This window comes from Lissotriton helveticus, chromosome 5_1 (genome assembly GCF_964261635.1).
Source record: "Lissotriton helveticus chromosome 5_1, aLisHel1.1, whole genome shotgun sequence".
Taxonomy (NCBI): Eukaryota; Metazoa; Chordata; class Amphibia; order Caudata; family Salamandridae; genus Lissotriton; species Lissotriton helveticus.
In genome coordinates this window covers 1,952,877,695-1,952,899,282 of record NC_136065.1, presented here as the reverse complement: position 1 = coordinate 1,952,899,282, position 21,588 = coordinate 1,952,877,695, and the positions used below count along the sequence as shown (strand labels likewise).

Sequence of the window (21,588 nt, the reverse complement as noted above, 5' to 3'; positions counted from 1 at the left end):
CATTGTGAGTAGAGTGTTATGTGGTCACATAGTTGTGAGTGAAATTTAATAAGAGGGGCGGTTGGAGGTGGCTGAGGAGTGAGAACAACCTGTTTGGTGTTGTCCTAGTTCATACTAATAAACCCACTTCAACTGAAGCGCTTGTTGGATTTTTACTAGTGCAAGACACAGCATTAGGAATTTGACAATGACTTGTGGAGCCTGCGCAGGGGGCAGGTTTTTTAACAAACCGACCCCTATGGTCCATATTCCTCAGCCAACCTTGTGTGACCTATTTGAACTCTCTAGGAAGGAAGAGAACATGTGGCAGAGAACTGTAATTTTGGCACAGTACCGGTTGGCAGGTAAGCTGCCGTTGGCAGGTGCACGAGGCAGAGGCGCGCAGATTGGCGCAAGGATGAGACACGCAGCTCGGTGCAAGATGGCATTCATTTTGTGTAGCTGTTAATGTTGGCATTATTGCTGACGTGCAGTGTGGGAGAGCCGGTGGTCAGGTGAGTGCTTCACAAGGCTGTCAGCGAGGTCATTGTTGCATCATTACGGAGACATATGCACCCAGGAGTGCACTGCTCTCCACGGATTGGGCAGTTCCAGCATGTTACATCATCGCAACAAAGATGTGGTGAGCCTCCATTTTGGTTTGAGAGGGTTTTGCATCAAGTGTATCACAGGAATGTGCCAGCAAGAATTTTTCCACTGGTGTGCGTTGGGATTCCCAGCGAGTGGTCTACGCAGGATATTCTTATTAAGGCAGTACTGGTGTAGCAGATTTGTAGTGCTTGAGGGTATTCTCCTCACGTGTGTGGATCGTTTTGTTCACAGACTGCGGTAAACTTTATCAATTTGGAGAAATGCTGATCACTGGATTGCGAGCTGTGGCAAAAGGTACATTTTTTGGTCCAGCTGCGGAGGTGAGGAAGGACCCTCTGTGGATGACAGTCCTCCTGTACTTGATACTTGAGGGTTTTTGTGTTTAATTTGTTTTGTTAATCTGTTGTATTAGTTTATTTTTTGGGGGCTTACTGTATTTTGGGAAGTGTGTTTTGATGTCTGCTATGAGATTTACAGGGGTGATGTAACCCCTGCAGTTTTTCAATGAAATGGGGGGAGGGAAAGGGGGAATTTCACCATGAATAAGATGGAAAAAGCTCTTTAATTCATATCTAGTGACCATCGGTGGTGAAAAATGTTCAGCCTCCGAAAAACAAGGACTACAGTTACATAATTTGGGAGTTGAAGGGAGAAATATATATGAGAGTCTAGATGATATTCCAGTGGGGCGTGCAGAAGGGGACACCTGTGATGTCGGTTAGACTGTTAGAACTGCATTTCGGCACCTAGATTAATATAGTGTTAGAACACCACCAGTTTTTTACCCATCAGCAAGGCAAAGGAGAACACATAGGCAACTATGTAACATGTTTGAGGAATTTAGCTAGGACGTGTGATTTTGGGGATTTGACGATGCGTTAGTTCCTGATCAGTCAGTGCGCTGTACGGACAATGTAAAAGTTCAAGAAAAACTGTTGGCTAAGAACCCTAGCTTGAAGGAAGCCTTTGCAACCATAGAGATTATCGATCATACAGCTTGTTAGATTTAAGAAATGTGTAATGAAGATGGTGGGGGTGTTTCTAGAATCACACCTACAAAAAAGGATGACGAGCATGAAGGAGGCAAAAATGAAGTTTGGCAGTAGCAAAATCCAGTTCTGTCGGTGTGGTAGTGTACAACATACAGCAAATTACTTGAACTGGTTTGTGAACAATGCAGTGTGTCGTAACTGTGGGAAGAAGGGGCACTTTGCCAGAGTGTGGAAAGGCTCTTCTGAGATGGGGAGTGAGTGCACAGTGGTGCATCAGTTGAGGAGGTCAGTGAAATGGGGCAGGAATCTAGTATTTACAATTGCGGGTGAGGTAATCTCTAAGAATGTGTTGTGACAGAGATGGTGTGAGCATGCCTCAGTTTGAGGTGATTGTAGAAAAGTAGGATCTGCTTTCATTGTTACCCCCACTTTTTGCTTAGTGTCAGTATGTTTTTGACTAGTCTGACTGGGATCCTGCTAATCTGGGCCCCAGTCACTGTGCTTTCTCCCTATATTGACCATGGTACTGTTGTACATCCACAATTTGCTATAGGTGTACCTTTGCAAGTCCCTAGTATATGGTACTAAGGTACCCAGGGGACTCCTATGGGCTGCAGCATGTATTGTGCCGCCATGAGAGACCCCTTAAACAGTGACTACAGTCCTACCATTGCAGTCTGTGTGAGTTGGTGCTTGCACCACTCACAACAGATATAGGTTTTCTTGTATCTGAGGCCACTGCACTTAAAACCTATAAGTCACCTATGGCAGTCCTTTCAGTCCTGAAGGCAGGGTGCTTGATTATAAGTGTGAGGATGCCCCTGTTAAGCAGGACACCCCTGCAAACCACGTGGTCAATTCTCCAGGCTTTGTAAATGCGGTCAGCCATTTTAATACATGTAGTGGACATCAGTTATTATGAGATATCGAACTGTAAAGTGGCTGCACTGAACCCGGTATGTTTGGCATCAGACATGTTGAAATCATACCCCAACACCGACTTCGAGTGTTAGAAGTATGATCCCGTGAACCAGCAGGCTCCCTTGGGGTAACCCCCAGTACTACCGGTAACAGCCTTTCAGGGTCTGTTAGCAAGCTAGTGCTACAGACACTATTCTGCCCTCCTACTGCTGAGCCAAGCACGAGAAGGATAAGATAGAAAAATAGGTTTCCTCTTAGAGGAAGATGTGACCACCTCCCAGACAGGACTTAGTGTATTGGTCAGGGGTGGGGGCGCCTGCCAGCACCACCAGACTGCGTTGAAGGCTACATTTGGTGCCCTCCTTCCATACTCAAGTTTGAACCTGTTCAGGTAGCCCTTGGCTCCCACGTGATACTGGACAAAGGACATAGGAGTATCCTTCCCTCTGTCCAGCCCGTCTTCTGGAAGGAACCCCTTAGTCGTCCTAACCCCTTTCCTAGGATATTTAGAGCTGACTCGTGGGTGGGTCCACTGATTCGATGTGAAACAAGACTCAAGCCTGAACCCATGTCAGTCTTTGACCGTCTGGACACTTGGACTTCGCTGGACTTTGCCTGGAACAGAGACTGCATCCTGCTGCTCCTGGTCTCGCTATTCTGCAAGTCTTTCTCGTCGTCTGTGTCTGTGCTTCTTCCAGGATCTTCATCAGCCCTATGGCCATCAAGGACACCCGAAGTAATCTCCCTTGGAGTGAAGGAGTCACTCCCCTGCATTTGCAGGCACCACAACAAAGCTGACCGATCTTCTGCTCCTGACGTCTGACGGACTTTGAAAGGCAAAGCAACACAGGTGTTGGTTCTGCTACACCCTCGAGGCCTGACCTGTCCTCTCTGCAATTTTGAGGCCAGTATCCCTCGTCGGAACCTTTACAACTTCAGACGTGGGACAGCTCGTGCACGGCTCCTGGTCTTTCTCAGCATCGCCTGGTCCTCACAGCTACAGCAACAAGGTCACTGTCAACACTTCTGAACTGTTTGACATCAGTGGGCATTGCTCTTCTACGCCACCTGGTCACCTCCCAGTGGCTTAGCCTCCATTCCCTCTGCTTACAGGTTCTTTTCTTCAAGAATCCACCCTTGGATTCCACCGGACTATTGCACAGTCTTCTCCAGTGGCACCTTTCTGTAGTCCTCCATGATGGTCTACAGTGGCTTTCAATGTCACTATGCACCGATGCACCCGGCTTCCCTGGTGTAGGTTTAAACGTAGTCCTCAGCACACGCTAGGATTACCAATCCACATGTATGTAAAAGCCAAAGTAGGCAAACAATCTTCTTTCGTTTTTCTTTTCTTTTCTTTATTTCTTTCTATTCTTTTTTCCTTGTACTGAATTCTTAGCCAACACTTGTTTTGTCGCCTGGTGGGCACACTGTCCGGTGACTTTTTCAAGGTTAAGACAATAAATAGAAACACAAGCCATTGCCGCACCATATGAAAGTTTGATGTACATTTTGAAAACAAATGACTTCACTGTGACTTGTAAAGCCCAATCACAGATTTGGTAATCATTCTTCTTCATCCTCATGGTGGAAACCCATGCACTTCCTTTATGTCATCAATTCATTCATAGTTATTGCTAAATTCAAATAAAAAAGAAATAAATAAAAACAATGAAAAGTCACTCTAATAGTGCGAAAAATGGACTAAAGTTATGTAATCCTACATTATATGTGGCTGATTTGGGGTTCAGCAGGAGTAACAGAACGTCCCAAGTACACACAGAGTACAACACACACATAGCCTATTACCAATGTACATGCAAAAAGTGGGTATCAAACCAATACCTCAATCTTCTATTTGTGAAACCTTATCATAAATGAAGGGGAAAGAGAGTAAATATCCAAACCCTCAGAATATCGCTATCCAAATATACTGGATGCACCATATCAAAAAACTCCAACACCTACTTCTCTTTTGGTGATAATTCCATCCTAAACGATAATCAAATTCAAATTTCGTCCATATATTATAAGGTAGTCATCAATATGGTTTTCGCTGGTCATCTATATATCACAGATATGCCTGTGTATAGTGATAGTGTCTACAAATCGTCAGGATCTCCCCCTGAAAGCAAAAGAAGAAAAGTCTCTGTCACAATTCCGGAATAAATTTGAATTGACCCGCAAGCTGTAAAAAACTAAACTCCAAAGTTTCCTTACCGAAACGGCTGAAGAGCGAGTACGCTGTACATATCCCTAGGACCTCTCTGCAAATGATCCGATACCCGGCACTGCTACCTGTACGCAGATGTATATTAGTCCTGTTTCTAAAGGAATCGACAATGGAAGAAAATACTCGGGCTCACATGTTACAAAGACCATCCTTCTGTAAACAGTCACTACATGGCAATCTTCAGTGGCAAGAACATATCTATCGCGATATCTATAAATCCCAAATGACATTAGATGATATCTCAACATTAAGCAATCTAAATATATCAACAATTCCTAAAGCAATTCAGTTACTTCGTGAGTATCCATCCAAACGAGAGCATTCTCCATAATATCTGGGCTAATTGCCACAAGCTACAAAATATAATTCTCATATTTCCTAATACAAAGTCTCTGTAGTTCCTTATAGCTCTTCGACGTCCATAGTTCTATATTACTTTCCCACATTGAGATTTATTATATCTATCCACCGTAGTGTATAGCACTCTCAATGTGGACTCATAGACATCCATATCATGTGTACGCTAAAATATATGTAAAACATCCATAGTGATTACAGTTCATAAAGAAATCCCATCCATGTAATAAATACAATTGTATTAAGCAGTTTCAGTGCATATATGTCATCTTAATTATTCAGATAATATCTATAACCATATTCTAATTGTCATCAATCCCTTCTTTAACCGTTACTTATCAATTACATACTACCATGATCTTCGTGAAATAATGCAAATAAATCACAACATGTTAAGCATTTCAGTTTTCTTGTAGTGTTCAAGATAAACACACCTCTATACATTCTCATAGACAACACTATAATGATGCCAGACACAACACAATATTTCCTTTAGCTTAGCTAACTCAAAAACAGTGTAGTTCTTGTTCTACATTTAGTCCTGTCTCCACACTATTTAATCTCAAAATCTATAATGCCTCTCGTCTGCTAAGGCTAGTTCCCTATTTCCCCCTCTAGGGTGCCTCAGTGCCTGATAAATCCTCAAAAATTGTAAATCCCTGTTTCTGTCCTGGTATGGGCAGAGAGTTATGTGTGAGGAGATAGGATATCTTATTATCTCCTTGTTTGACGTCCCTCATATGTTCGCTGATTCTTTCTCTGAGGGTCCTGATAGTGCGTCCTATGTACCTCTTCCCACATTTACATTCTATGATATAAACAACAAATTTCGTATTGCAATTTATATTGGAAGTGATATTATAAGTCTTACTGCACAGGCCCTCAAATTGCTTCTTCTTGTCACAAGCCCACTTACAAACAATACAATGGCCACATTTTTGGAATCCCAAAATATGCGGAGTCAGCCAATTGATATTATTATTTTTTTTAATTTCAGGTTGGTTGGGGAGCTAGGATTTAGTAAGTTCCTTAGACAGATCCCCCTCGTCGCCTCGCGGGGCAGTGTTCCCACCAGGCGATGAAACATGCGTTGGCAAAGAATTCAGTACAACGAAAAAAGAAATAAAGAAAAGAGAAACGAAAGAAGATTGTTTGTCTACTTTGGCTTTTACATACATGTGGATTGTAATTCTAGCGGGTGCTGGGGACTGCGTTTATGTTGTTCTGTTGACCTAGGTCACACCATAGGGAGAAAGATGGCTCTCTCTACCGTGCAGCACCGCTGACTATACTAGGTATAAGGCTTATCAGCTTGTGTATTTTCCTGAGAGGGGCCAATTCCCGAGAGGTGCCAATTCCCCATAGAAGTACCCCCCACCCGTAACAAATCCCTGGTGTAGGTATCCTGGTTCCTGGGGTATCCACGGGGGTGACTCTCTAACCTTCTGTTTTCCACTAGGTTTCTTCAGGGTCCTTTAGGAAGGGTCCTTCTTAAAAACTGCAACTTCCCCGATAACTTCTGTTGGACATGCGGCGGTGTTTCCACTCTGCACACAGCTTCCGTGGGGTTCCTGATTCCTGATTCAAGTCCCGTTGGTCACAGTTCGCATTCCACTTTCTCAGTAAATTGTTTGGTCTCCCCTTGGAGACCACTGTATTTTGTGCTTACTTACCTATTTGCAATTGAAGTATTGTTGTGTATTTGTGTGATATCTCCGGGTAGGAGATACTCCGATGTGTTAGTGACTGTTGTCTAATAAACAGACACATTTTTATATACACACAGGATTAAACTGGTAACACAAGCTGTTTAATACTCCAAGATAAGCCTGAAGGCCGCTCTCCACAGCTACCACTTTGAGAGCTTTCAAAGGTTATCAAGACCACTAAAACCACCATATGGGTTGCCTGGATTAGTACAAGGTGCATCACTTAATTAAGTGTGCACCATATACTAGCCAGCCTCCAACCGGATCAACAGTTTGTTATTGTTCAAATTGTTTTCAATGACGGTGTGAATGGTTGCCGATTTGGTGACCCTGGAGTTGGTTATCTTGGGGGACAAGGGAGGGTGAAGTACTGAGGGCACAATTCTGCAATGAATATGGTTCGTATAATTAGGTGGAATATCTGAGGACTCCGATAATACACTAAGCGCTATGGGGTACATTCTTATCTCATATGCCATAAGATTCAAATTGCCTGTTTACAGGAGACTCACCTTGGGATTCTGGAAGAACAGAAATTACAAAAGAATGGAGGGGTCAAGTGTTTTCTGCCTCTTATTCCTCCTGTGCCACGGGATTGGTCAGCTAGGTGGCTCCTGTGGTCCCCTTTAGGCTCACGTACAGCAGGCAGATGTGAAGGGGAGGTATGTGCTGATTCAGTGTACCCGTGATGGAAAAGAGATTACGCTGTTAAATTCATATGCTTCCTGTATCGATGACTGGCGCTTTTTTGAGGGGTTGCAGGAGGTGTTGTCGGATAGTGTGAGGTCTCCCATTTCATGGACAGGTGATTTTAACTGTGTTTTAGATAGAGGAAGGGATTGCTTCCCGCCCTGTAATGGTACCAAACTGCTAATGACAGGAGCCCTGGAGAGGGCAATGCAAAATTTGGGTCTATTGGATGCGTGGCGCATGTTACACCCAGAAGGTTTTGAGTATACATGGATACATGGCACTCTTGGACCCACAATACCTACAGTCAGTTGGACTATTTCTGGATCTATTCTAGTGAGCTGGATCACTGCCAGATAGCCATAGTTACATATGTAGTCAGGTTTCTGTCAGACCACTCCCTGGCCTTACTAGTGTTGTGCTGGGGTAGGAGGCTGAATGGAAGTAAACATGGCTCTCAGATTTTCTTACAAACACCAAATGCTGTTAGGATTTGTGGTCTGCTACAGACAATTAAACCACTAAAAATTGGGGGACCATTGCCACCAGGGCATTCGAATGGGAGGCCTTGAAACCTGTGGTGCGGGGGTCAATATGTTAATACCATTTGTTGAGTGAACAGAAGACTAATTGCGGATTTGAAGGGAGACCTAAAGAAACAGGTATACGCAATTGGCGTATATGCAGATATGCTGGCAGCCCATAGGGAGGTTTGCTCCCTCTGGGACACACTAGATAAGACTGGTCTAAAAGCCTACTGGCTGTTGTTACATAGGGAGGGTGACAAATCTGGCAAACTCCTGGCATGGATTCTCCGGCTGGAAACAGATATTAGGATAACCCCTATTGAGTCTATACGCAATACCCAGGGACACCTACAAACCAGGCGGCGGGATATTCTGATAACCCTATTGGATGATTTTAAGTTGGTATACTGGGTTGGCCCACCGGACACTGAGGGTAAGATGGACAGGTTTCTTGCATGGGTGGGGCTCCCTAAACTACATAAGATATGCTAGAATTGGAGGAAGAACTCACTGAGGAAGAGGTGGGTGCGGCTATTAAGGCATTGAATAGGTCTAAGGTCCCTAATGGTGACGGATTCCCTGCCGAATTCTATCATGCCTATTCCTTGACCTTTACAAAGAAATTGTTTGAGGTTTATTTGGCGGCAAGGTACAGGGGGCTTTTACCACCCTCAATGAGAGAAGGGCTGGTGTATTTGAATCTGAAACCTGGAGGGAACTCAGTGGATCCATCTGCGTACAGGCCCCTGCCTATGCTTAACACAGAGTTCAAGTCTTATGTAAACTGATGGCGACACGATTGGGTAGAGTGGCCAGAGATTTGGTTCATGAGGACCAATGTTGTTTCATTCAGGCCCATAGTACCACGCATAACCTCCGAAGGCTGACCCATGTGTTGCATGATGCCGCAGATGATATGGAGCAGAGACACCTGGTCTCCCTGGACCTTCAAAAGGCACTTGACAAAGTAGAGTGGCCTTTTTGATGGCATTCCTCTGGGGTATGCGGTTTGGACCCAAATTCTGTGCTTGTATACAATTATTGTACCCTGCACCCTCTATATGCATTAAGGGGGAGACAAGCTTTCTGAATCCTGGCCTATGGAGAGAGGCACTTAACAGTGTTGCCCACTCTTGCCCCTAATGTTTGCTTTGGCAATCGGACCCCTTGCGCTGCTGCTTCGCATAGAGTTGGCACCCTGGGGAGTCTGGTGGGGAAGACTGTGAGAAGCTGGCTTGATATATGGTGTACACTTTTGTAAGTGGGCATCTTGCACCAATCCAGACAACCCTTATGGTAATCTTAGACAACATTAGAAAGCTCTCTAAGTGTTACCTGTGGAAAGCAGCCTCCAGGCTTAGTCCAGAAGGAGTGTAAAGCAGTTTGTTTTACCAGAACATAATCTTATAGGTATAGATTAAGTGAAAGAGAACCACACAGTGTATTTATAAAAATATGTGTTAATTATAAGACACTCACTAACACATACAGATATCTCCTAGCCAGAGCTATGCACAATGCACACAATACTTTTCAATAGAAACAGGTAAGTAACATGTAATACACAGTGGTCACCAGGGGGAGACCAAACCATATTCTAAAATAGTGATATGCGAACCACAACTTGAGTCAAGACTATACCCAGAAGACCTAGAAGTGCCGGGGACCCAAGGAACCACCCAAGGTAAGTAACCAGGAGCCCCACAGAGGCTGTGTGCAGATTGGGAACATGACCGCGGGATCAATGCAAGTCAATAGGTAAGTAGTGGTTGCCATTTTAAAGCAGAACCCTTCCCAGTGGACCCTGTAGAAACCCAGTGGAAGGCAGAAGGTTGGAGAGTCCCTCCACCTGTGGATACCCTAGGAACTAGGATACCTACTCCAGGAAAGCCGGGTGCATAGGTGTGAAGTGGCGGAGGAAACCACAGTCGAACCTAATGGAAGACTTCCGAAAGGTGCCGCTACTGTGGAAGGTGAAAGTGTCCGGTGGAACCAAAAGGTGGATTCAAGTTGCGATGTACCTGCAAGCAGAAGGGACAGAGTCTGTGCCACTCATGAGTGACCAGGAGGCAGATAAGGCGAATGCCCACCGAAGTCGGGTGCTGCAGGAGAGTTGATGTGACCTTGGAGCTGCAACTGTGAGGACCAGGTGATGCTGTGGAAGACCAGGAGCCGTTTACGAGCTGTCCCATGTCGGATGTCGAGAGTTATGGGGTTGGTGTCCTTCTGGAGCACCAACAAGCATTGGCAACTGCAAACAACGTGGAAAGCGAAGAAGGTGCAGTGTCGGGACCAGCAAGGTCCAGGTGACTCACCACAAACAGGGGAGTCAGGGCAGGCCTGAGCATTCAGGGGAGCCCAAAGAATTCAAAAATGACCCTCAGGAGGACCCACAGGCAGGAGGCACTGTAGTCGCAAGAGGCCCTCAAGCAGCTCACCAAAGATGCAGGCACATGGTGCAAGTGATGCAGTGAATTTAAAGATCTTGGTGACTGGAGATGCTTGAGGTTAGGGCTACTTGGAGCCCAAAGATCTTGATGGAAGATAGCCAACAAGCCTTTGCAACTACAAGTAAATGCGGTGCTTAGGAGTTGGGTTCCTGTGTCTCCGAAGAGAGATACTGGCCTCAAACTTCGTGAGAGGACAGGGCAGGCCTTGAGGGATGTAAAGAACCTCCACCTGTATTGCTGCGCTTTTTGGACTCCGTGAGAGCCCAGGATCAGCAGACTGGTCAGCTTTTGGAATCCGTGAGAGCCCAGGATCAGCAAACTGGTCAGCTTTGTTTGGTGCCTGCAGATGCAGCGAAGTGACTCTTTCACTTCAAGAGAGATTCCTTCAGGTGTCTTGGATGCCTACAGGCCTTGGAAGGTACCTGTATGGTGCACAGGCACGGATGTTGCAGCAGACTAGCAGGACAACGAGATCAGGAGCAGCAGGAGTCTTTCCAGTTGCAACCTTGATACCCAGAGCAACGTCCAGAATGCCCAGACGGTTGAAGAAGAAGTGGTGTCTTGAAATGAATCTTGTCCCATGACGAATCTAGGGACTCGCCCTCAGGTAAGTCCTTAAGTACCATAAGGAAAGGGCTGGGACGATTCAGGGTTTCCTCCCAGGGGGAGGGCGGACAGTGGGGAGGTTACTCCCATGCCCTTTGTCCAGTTTCGCACCAGAGCAGTGAGCCAATGGCTCCCTGATCTGGTTTAAACTGGAGTATGGAAGGAGGACACCAAATGTGCCCTTCAAGCAGACTTAGTAGTGCTAGCAAGCGCTCCCACACTGCCCCAATACACTAAACCCTGTCTGGGAGATGGTCATGCACTCCTGTGACAGGATACTTATTGTTCTGCCTTTCCCTGCTTGAGCTTAGCTCAGCAGCAGGAAGGCAGAATTGTGTCTCTGGTCAGCAGCAGCAATGTTGTGTTGTCCGGGTCTAGAAGACGAGTACCAGGAACACTTAGGGCCTCCTGGAAGAGCTTTACAGTGCATGGAATCATACCTCCCGGACCGTTTACGGTGTGGGAGGTATGATTCCAGCATATTTGATACCAAACATGATCGGGTATGTTACAACTAGTTTGAGAAGGTCATCGCCTAATGATGTGGTGCCCCTCTGTTATATCGCTGTCTCATTTACAATCTAGAATAACAGACTCCGTAGGCTGTAAGGGTGTCCTGCTCATACAGGGGCACCCTAAAATTAGAATGGAGCACCCTGCCTTCAGGATTGAAAGGCATGCCTTAGGGGGTGACTTATAGGTTTTAAGTGCAGTGACCTTAGATCTAGGGAAACCTATATATTTCGTAAGTGGTGCGAGCACCAACTTACACTGGCTTCAATGACAGGCCTGTAGTTACAAATTGAGTGGTCTCCCATGGGTAGCATAATACATGCTTCAACCCATGGGGGACCCCTGGTGTACCTATGCCCTGGGAACCTCAGTACCATATACTAGGGACAGATAATGGTACACCAGTGTCCAATCTGGGATGTATCTAAGTACCAATTTAGGGAAGAAAGCACAGACTGGGGTCCTAATTAGCAGGATCCCAGTCAGCTTAGTCAGAAACAGCATTACATCAAGCAAAAAGTGGGGGTAACCATAAAAGCAGATCTTACTCTCCTACAAATACCAACTAGATAATGTTGCTGTGTGCTAACGATTCATTGGTGTATGTCCACTTACGTGGGGAGTCTATTTCCCCCTTTTGCTGAGGCTCTTGGACATCTTCAGTGAGGTCTCAGGTCTAAAAATGAATGTCCGCAAATCACTAGTGTTCCCATTGGGAGGGTTGATTGGGAAGCATCAGTTACCAGTCATTGGACTTTGATGGGAATTGGAATAATAGGATAGGATAGGATATGTGTTTATAAAGCGCTCGAATGCCGAAGCGTCTTGGGAACGGTGTATGTGGAAGTGGTGCAGCCAGCATTACAAGGACTATATTGGAGCAAACAGCCAGGTCTTTAGTTCTTACCTAAAGGATTGTCTGTTAAACTGGAATCGTATGGCTATTGGCATTTTATTCCACAGCTTTGCTGCACAATTAGAAAAGGTTCTTCCACCCCATCTCACTCTCCTAATCCTATCAATATGGAGAAGACCCAAGTTACTGGATCTTAGGGTACGAACTGGGTTATAGGGCTTGAACATTTTGTGGAAGTCTTTAGCTCCCCCCCCCCCCCCCCCCCCGTAAAATGCTTTTTGGACCAGGCATAGCGCCTTGAATTCCACCCGTTGCTGAATGGGAAGCCAGTGGAGTGCTCTGATTCCACAGAGGTTGGTTGTCCTCTAGGTATACTTAGTAGCAACCTCGCGGCGGCATTCTGCAATGACTGCAGCCTACTCATCTCGGTTTTGTTAATCCCCAGCAGCAGGCCATTACAATAATCAAGTTTAGATAGTAGAAGAGCCACCACCACTGACTTTTGTCATTCCTGCCCGATAAAAGGAAAAATCTTTCTCAGAATTTTTATTAGGAAAAAGCAGGAAGAGGTGAGACTATTTACCTGAGCGGAGAAATTTAACTGGCTATCAAAAATAACTCAGAGGTTTCTGACCTTAGGGACAGGGCTAGGGCATTCTCCTGCTCTCACTGGCCACCAGGAGCCGTTCCACAGGGGTCGCCCCTGGCCGAACTCAATGACCTCCGTCTTGTCAGTGTTGATTTGTAGGAAGCTATGGTTCATCCAGGACATAATCTCAACAAGACACGCATGAAACCTGATAGCTGTATCTTCAGGCTTTTTAGCTATCAAGATTATAAGTTGGGAATCATCTGCATATGACACCAGGGGCATAACATAGATGTTAAACATTTTTGGTGACAACGCTGAACCCTGTAGAACCCCACAGGGCAGATGGAAACCATCTGACTGCATGCCCTTCCAATGCAAGCTCTGCTCCCTCCCCTTTAAAAATGACGATAGGAGGGACAAAGCTGAGCCCTCGATCCCTACCTCTTGCAGCTGCTGGACTAAAACCATGTGGTTCACGGTGTCGAAAGCCGCTGACAGGTATGATAGTACGAGGACTGCCTTGCCTCCTCCATCCACTATTCCTCGGATCTCTTCAGCAGCTACAATCAAGGCAGATTCTGTAGAATGGTATGATCAAAAACCATGCTGAGTTGAGTCCATCAGATTGTTGGTATCCAGGTAATCAGTTAGTACCTTATTCAGCGACTTCTCCAAGATTGTGGCTGCTATAGGCAGACCAGCTATGGGGCGGTAGTTCTTGGGCTCCGTGGGAACTAGGGTGGGCTTTTTCAAGATAGGCCTAATCATAGCATTCTTCCAGCAAACTGGAAGCTACCTTACTCCAGCACTTGATTTATTAATGGAGTCAGTTCGTCTCCAATTCTACTAGCGGCCAGATGCATAATCGTAGCCGGGCAAGGGTCTTTGGGTGAGCCCGATTTTATGGAAAGGAGGAGTTTGCAAACCTCCTCTTTCGTGATTCCTGGGAAACTTGCTAACCTAGCATCTATTTTATCTGCCTTCGCCTGTGATAGCTCTGGCTTATCTAGGCCCATTCGAGCATCCAGGAGGTCATCATAAATTACTTGGAGCTTGTTCTGGAAAAAATTTGCCAGTTTGTTGCCCATGTTTTGATCTGGTTGGAAAGAGCTTGCCTGCTGAGATTTGGAGAGCAGAGTAACTGTTTTAAAAAGTTCCTTGGAGGAGTTACCAGCTTCCTCGATCTTGGTAGTGTAGAATAGTCTTTTTGTGGCAATAATTGCCTCTTTATACTGTTTGAGAACAAGATTCTAGGTTATTTTCTTATCTTTACTGTAATCTTGTCTCCAAAGACGCTCCGCTCTTCTGCAATTTACTTTTAAGCCCTTCAGCTCAGAGTTGTACCAGGATGATGAAGGCTTTAGTCTCCTAACTGTCGACCATTTTTCAGGTGCTACATGATCGGCTGCTGTCAGGAGCCATTCATTGAACCCGGATGCTGCCTCAATATTATTTTTAGCCAGTGACAGGGGAACTTGACCAAGAGCTGTTTCTAGATCGTCAGCTTGAACTTTATTCCAGCGCCTGGTCTTTACCTTCACTGGTTTTGTTTGTATTTGGTGAGTTGGCAAAGTGACCCTGATTTTAAAATAGATCGAATTATGGTCTGACCGACGGAGGGCTACCACTCTTGACAGACTAGTCTCTGCATTATTAGAGAAGATGCCAAATAAAGTATGGCCTGCCTGATGAGTGGGTTCCAGAACTAGCTGGCTGAAGCGGAAAGCTGCCAGATTGTCTAATAGTCTGCCTGTATCTGAATTATTAGTTAATTCCAGGTGATAATTGAAGTCACCGAGACTAATAAAAGGGTGAGAGTGTATATAGGATTCCAAATGCTTCATTAGTACCAGGTGGACGATAGATCAGGAGACCCTGAAGGTTAAAAAGGTTGTTAAATTAATGGTGAAGAACAGTGCTTCTGCCGGTAGATCTACGATAGCTACTACTCGCAGTTTTAGATGTTCCCGGTGGATTTTCGCTACGCCCCCTCCTCTACCTACCTCCCTATCCTGTAAGGTGACTGCATAGCCCTTCTGTAGCACTGTGTTCCAGTCTGGACCCGAGGCATTATCTGTCCAAGTCTCGGTCAGGAAAATTATATCGGGCTTTGTACTTTTGAATCAGGTCTTCAATCTGGTATTTGTGTCTCCCTATAGACCGTACATTCACCAGAACGCATTGCATGTGCTGTTCCTGAGCTAGCTTAAAGCCTCTATGCTGGTCTTGCCTGGGAGTGTTGCTGAGTGTGACCCCCGCATCTCTGTCCTTCAGAGCTTCCGACATCTCAGCATTCGGAAAGCTCCCCCTCCTCCCAACTTGGTCAGGGCTGTTGGCAAACCCTTGACTCAGCCGGAAAGAGCATTTTGGGCAAGTAAGGGCACCAGAGTTCTTATCTTGCAGAGCCATATCACGCAGTTTGCATGAATCTAGATCCAACAACTGCTGTCTGCTGTATGACCCCGGTTTTCCACGGCCAGGGGTTCTGGCGCTGGTCGCTCTCCGGGTGCCGATGGGCGCGCAGACGGTTTTGCCAGCGGCACACCCGCTGCGCGGACGCCCCAGTGTGCCTTAAGTAGTTTCTAATGAGCAGACAACTAGCGCGTCAACCCCTGGGCAATGCGGACCCGCCTAACTTCCGGGTACCGCCAGGGCCGAGCGGGAAGTGCAGGAGATGAAAAACACGGAGTGGGAGCAGCCAGGTAAGAACATTAAAGAATATCGTCTGAGCAGTTTTAAAATGTTATCAAAAATGAGACCAGAGCAACTGATATAACAGCAATGTGTGCAAAAATGCAGAAATGTCTAGCAGCAGGACACAAATAATATAGTAAAAGTCAGGCAGCAGCCACAAACACTTACGAAATATATTATCTGGGGATTTGGGTTACTCATACTGAAGGCCAGCACCAGCATGTGGTCAGGGTGCTGGACGGCCTTGAGAACTCCATTCAATTTTGAAATAACTCCCTTTGTTTGTCATGGGTAGGGAAGCCATTGCAAAAATGGTTTTCCTTCCGCGGTGTGTGTATCTCATGCAGAATCCATTGTTTCCATTGCCGGATCTTTTTTCCTCCGGTTGGGTAACCTCCTGGTGACTCTCTTGTGGGCGGGTAAGTGCAGCAGGGTGGCACTTGCAACACTAAAGAGGAACTTGGAAGATGGGGTCTGACGGTGACAGATGTACAATTCTGTTGTGAGGCGGCTCACCTGCAACTCGCTGCCCTCTGGCTCAGAGACTCGGATAACTGGGAGAAGCGACTCCAGGGGGTTGATCATGTGGGAGGCACCTTGCCACAGTTACTGATGTGGGGGGGTGGGTAATGTTAGTGCACCCACTTCCGTATTTGGTTATTCAGACTGCACAGATATGGGAAAGGGTGGTCCAGAAAGTGATTTGCAGGGTTCCTTTAAGTAAAGAATTTAAATTGTAGGACCTAGCACTCTTTCAACAAATTGACTCCACCATGTCAGTGGAGCAGTGGAGAGAGGGGGGCTGCTTAGAAGTCTTTATCCAGGGCACACCTTTATATTCTTTTTAGATGCACAAGACTCTTTTAGAGTGGGGCTGTAGTGTAGTTCCTATATTCCCAATAGGTTCTGCGCATTGGAATAATATATCCTATAGATGTGACGTAGGACTTATGTCTACTAGGTCGCTATCAAATATATTAAACTTATTTGTGAGTGCCAGCTAACTCAGAGGTCACTAGAAATTTTCTCGAATTCACAAGAAGGGATTTCGTTTCTGACAACCGCATAAACATGACAATTTTGTTTCTCCAAGATAAACCTGATCTTTAGAGTTGTGGAAACAATAGATAGATATTTTACTCAGTCAATTGTGCATGCTTCGTTTCAACAGAGGTGCAGAGAACTAGAGAGACAGGCGTTTTCAATAAAATTATTTATTGAACAGTCCTCTTTCTCATGCAGAAGAAATGAACTCCTACAATCGTAAGACTTGTTGCAAAGTATAATGCGTACAGTAAGAAGAGTAGGATAAAATAATACTGTAAAAGCATTGTATGGTTCCTAGACCATAGATAAATACATACATAAATACCAAAGGCTAAAAAGTACTCTACTGCTGCTTCTAAAATATGCCTACCGCGATGTACCTAACCTAAGTCTAGTACGAGGGAACAAGTAAGTGAGGTGTGGCATAAATTTAGTATTCTTTTTGCCAAGAATCTATCCAAGATTTCTCTTAGGGTCTAATCAGCTCCGTACCTTGGTTTAGAATGAAGGAGGTCAGTCTCAGGACTCGATTTCCCAACAACCCGCAAGGGTAGCTTGGAAACACTGGAGCTGGATTTCTCGGCCAGGGAAAAGACAGCGTCTCTCTCAGTGCGTCTGCTGGAGGGTCGTCTTCCTTCGGCACTTGCTGTAACCAGATGCGTCAGGCAAGTAGATAGTCGAACTGCTCCAAATCACCGTGTGTTTGCTAAGGCAACTGTGGGCATATTTATACCTTGAAGGTGCCGAGATTGACTTAAAGGTGGACATAATAACGTCATCAAAGAGTCTCAGTTATTTGAAAACTCAATGAGTTCTTGGATGAATCAATATTCAAGCAAGGGGAAGTCCCTAGCTGCTGAAGCCGAGTTTTCCAAGAAATCGTTGTGGATTTTCGGAACTAGGGGAAGTAGCCATGGCGTATTTGGACTGCATGAGGTATGTCTAAATATGGTTATGATTTCTCTGCCTATATAAGGATATGGTGATTTATACCTATATAAGGGCATGAATCGGGAAAATTACACTAGGGTCCCAAAATGTTCTACAACAGGGCCAGCACGTTTCCTCCATTACTCAAAGCTGGAGAGTGTGACAAGGAAATTATGGACTGATTTTCCGGCGGCTCCTTTCACCTCAGTAATCCTTGATGGTCTCATAGGATTGGGGGAGGAGTGGTAGCTCATTACACATTTCTACAAAACCCTGAGAACAGATATACAACCACAACAGTAACCTACGCGGAAAGCCTGGGAGAGGGAATTGGCCGCACCCATTTCTGATTCGACTGAGAAAACGTGTTACATCTTGTTCACATTGTGTCCTGTAACAACAGGTTTTAACTTGTGCATTTCTTTTTTTCTGCATCATACATGTATTACTTCGTATAGCCTTAACAAAATACATCCATTGAGGTGTTTCACGATGATGATGATCATTCAGGTGAGGATGGGTCTGGGATAGAGGATTGAACAGAGAGCTGAGTAATTGTGTTTGCTGATTTTTCGGCGACAAACTAGGCACTGGTGTTTGAGGTGTGGCGCCGCGGCCAGGGCGACTGACGCTGGAATCTGGGGACCACGGTTCGATCCCCGGCTCCGGCGGCAGGTAAGCCCAGCACCATGTGACTCTGGGCAATAGCTCGCTTAATCTTCCCGACGGCCCCCCAGCGCCTAGAGACCCTTACGGGTGATTGTGCGCTTTACAAATGTGGACTTTACTTTACTTTACTTTCTTATATGATATATTCCTCAAAGTCATGCTTCATGTATCATTGTCTTGAAAGAGTCCCAGACCGATGGACAACTCCATATATGTATGTATTTTTTGTCTTGTTCGATCATACATGCTATTAATGTATATCACACGATGGATCCTTTCTAATGCTGACGCACTGTATGACTTGTTGTTTTTCTTAAAATCAATAAAATACATTTAAAAAAGCCCAACATCAACCAGGTTAGGAACATGAAGAATTGTACTTTTAAAGAAAAAGGGCCTGAAGTTACCTTCTCTCTAAAGCATGGGTACTCACAAACATTTGCCATGGGGCCGCATAGTACAGTCTGTGGTGTGACCGAGGGCCGCAATGATGCCAGCAGGGTGGAGGTGGGGGGGTCTGGGTGGGTCAGGGATTGTGTAAGGTGTACAAACATGCCAAATAAGCAGGCAAGCATTTATTTGCAGGTTAATAAATGCTCACCCGTTTATTTAACATTTTTTTCTGGATATTATTGCTCAGCAACTGAGCATAAGCTCCTGCTGCTGTTCATCATTGGGCCGCAAAGTAAAGGTCAAGAGGACTGCAAGTGGCCCCCGGACCGTAGTATCACTGCTCTAAAGGAACGTCATTCAATGATTTTTAGGAGGCCACAATCGCAATAAAATGGCATTGGAACGTAGAACTCGGCCCGATCTGTAGAGAAACCAAATTCTTCAGTATTGAATCTTTTATAGATTCACATGTTTGAATCTTCCCCGTCATCATGGTGGGAGTATCGCGGCAGTTAGAAAAGCAGTATTCTAAAAGTACATTGGAAACAATCAAAAGGAAAAGAATACTTTAACATCCTTCTGCATCTTAATGTACATCTAAACTTTAACCAATCAGAGACGAGCCCTAGAACCTCAACTCCCCAGCAGAGCCACCCTACCTCAGATTTCTAACCACACGTTGTGTGTAAGGGAGTCTCCCTGAGCTCTGCTCAGTTTGGCAGTGAGTGAACTTTTGACCCTGCTGAATTCTCCTCAAGGTATTGGTTTTCTTTCTACTTTGCTTCCAGAATGTCAGAGGGAACAAAGAAAAGGCTATTTAGACCCTGCAGATCTTGTGGTAAGACAATACTTTTCTCTGAGGACCCCCACAAGGACTATCTCTATTGCCTTTATCCCAAGCATACTGCTAAGGACTGTAAATACTGCAGAACCGTTTCGGCCAAACCACTGAAAGACAGGGAGGTCAGATTGTTAATATGGCTCCAGAAGAAAAAATCCAGAACGTATTCTGGATTTGATGTTGAAGAAAGTCCTGGGCCATCCTCAACTGAGAGGGAACGTAAAAAAAAGAGCTCTACCTCATTAAAGGCTGATCCAAAGAAAATAAAGGCTGATAAAACTACCACTGCTAAAAAAACAGCCTTGAAACAGAGACTGGTCAGAAAAGGTTTTCAGCTGCTTCTCTGCCTGTCACACCTCTAAAGCTCCATCAACGGACCCTTCGTCGAGAACAGCAGATAAATCACAGTTGACGTTTGTGGCTATGACCGCATTGACGACGGCAGGGTCGACGGCCTCGTTGAAGATTACTGTGTCGATGTTCACCTCGTCGATGGCAACGGCAACTCCGTCGACGGTCACATCTACGTCTCAGACGATGGCAAGACCAGCCAGAGCGAGAGCAAAGACGGAAACGAGAAATACGGGAAGAGGAATGCAGACCAAACAGTGCGTCCAGGACACCCTTTATCGGCCGGGACAGTGAAGAAATCAGCTGCATGAACAGCGGCAAATTTTAACCCCGGAAAACACATATACCATAAGCGAGAGGGTAGCAAAGAAGAAAAAAAGTGTATGTTCTTCTGCTACAAAGACGACATCAAAACCTGTCCTATTACAACTGATACCAGCCCTGATGAAGACCTTGAGACAAATTAACGTGTTGGTCCCACAACAGCAAGGTCGAAACGCGTCGGCATAACACAGTGTTCTAGAAACATCAACTCTAAGACAATTTGGTTTTTCTCCATCTGGTTGAGTTGGAATAAGATAAACTCGCCCCTTGAAATGAAAGCTTAATGTTCTTTTCAGACCACCAAAAAGGACCAAAAATCAGGACAGGTGTACAGGACTAACATCGCACATAGTCCTGACACAGTGAATAATAATAGGACATTAGAATCTTGTAGAAACACGAATAATGCTCTTCAATGTTGAAGTTATTTAAAGGTGTAAAAGGTTTCTCTTCTTTGAGTGAAAATATTTAAAAGTTGGAGAGAAATTCAAACATTCGCAATAATTTAAGTGTATTGTTGTAAGAGTCTTTTTTTGCATAATTTTTCATGTTTCGTGTATAAATGTAAAGGTTTTTTCTTTTAAAAAAAAAATGTGTTTTGTGTATACGGTGAAGGAATACTTGATTGCTAAAATTATATAAAGATACAAAAAATAAAACAAGTTCAGGGTCAATAAAAGGGACTCCTGCTTATATAAAAATTTAGCGTGATTTATGGTGTCAGAGGTACTCTGTTTTGTTGATATTGGCAAGACCAGCGATGACATAGTCTACGTCCCTGTCGACGACGGTCTTTAAATCTACTTCTAGACTGCTGTGTCGACGACAATTACTGTCAGACGCTTCCCTTCGTCGACGGAACATAAACAGGACATTAAAAGACTTTGGTTAGTCCAAAAGTCTCCGGGTCTGACATCTCTAACCAAAATATCACCTCTGCCCCCCTCTCACCTTCTAGATACGGAGACGAGAGTTTGTTCGGTCCAGCTTACAGCCCATCACAGCTCATGGTTAAATGCCAAGACTCGGATGAGGAGGATGAGGCACATATGCAGGCAAGTGTTATATAGGCTGGTGAATCTTACAATTCGTAACCAAAAAAAAGGTGTTGTTGAATGGTGGGGGTTTCTTTTTATTTCATTGTGTAAAGATTTTGTTAAAAAAAATGTTTTAATAATGTTTCCCATAATCAGTGATAGGATCATGTTGATCATTTAGAAATGTGTATTTTCTTTCTCTGCTTGTTACACTGTATAATTATGAACACGTTTTAATATTCTATTTTAATTCATTGTACAATAT

The 21,588-nt window shown here is 44.9% G+C and overlaps 1 long non-coding RNA gene across 5 annotated transcripts in view; it reads left to right on the top strand.

The window, feature by feature from the left end:
• Window positions 1-21,588, top strand: part of LOC144756087 (uncharacterized) — a 1,092,383-nt gene that overhangs the window by 779,474 nt on the left and 291,321 nt on the right. The window contains exon 8 of one of the 5 annotated variants that reach the window (XR_013595072.1): window positions 21,245-21,331. The exons of the other annotated variants lie outside the window; for them this stretch is intronic. This is a non-coding gene — a long non-coding RNA (uncharacterized LOC144756087). Of the gene's footprint in view, window positions 1-21,244; window positions 21,332-21,588 lie in introns of those variants that run through there. 5 annotated transcript variants of the gene reach the window in all.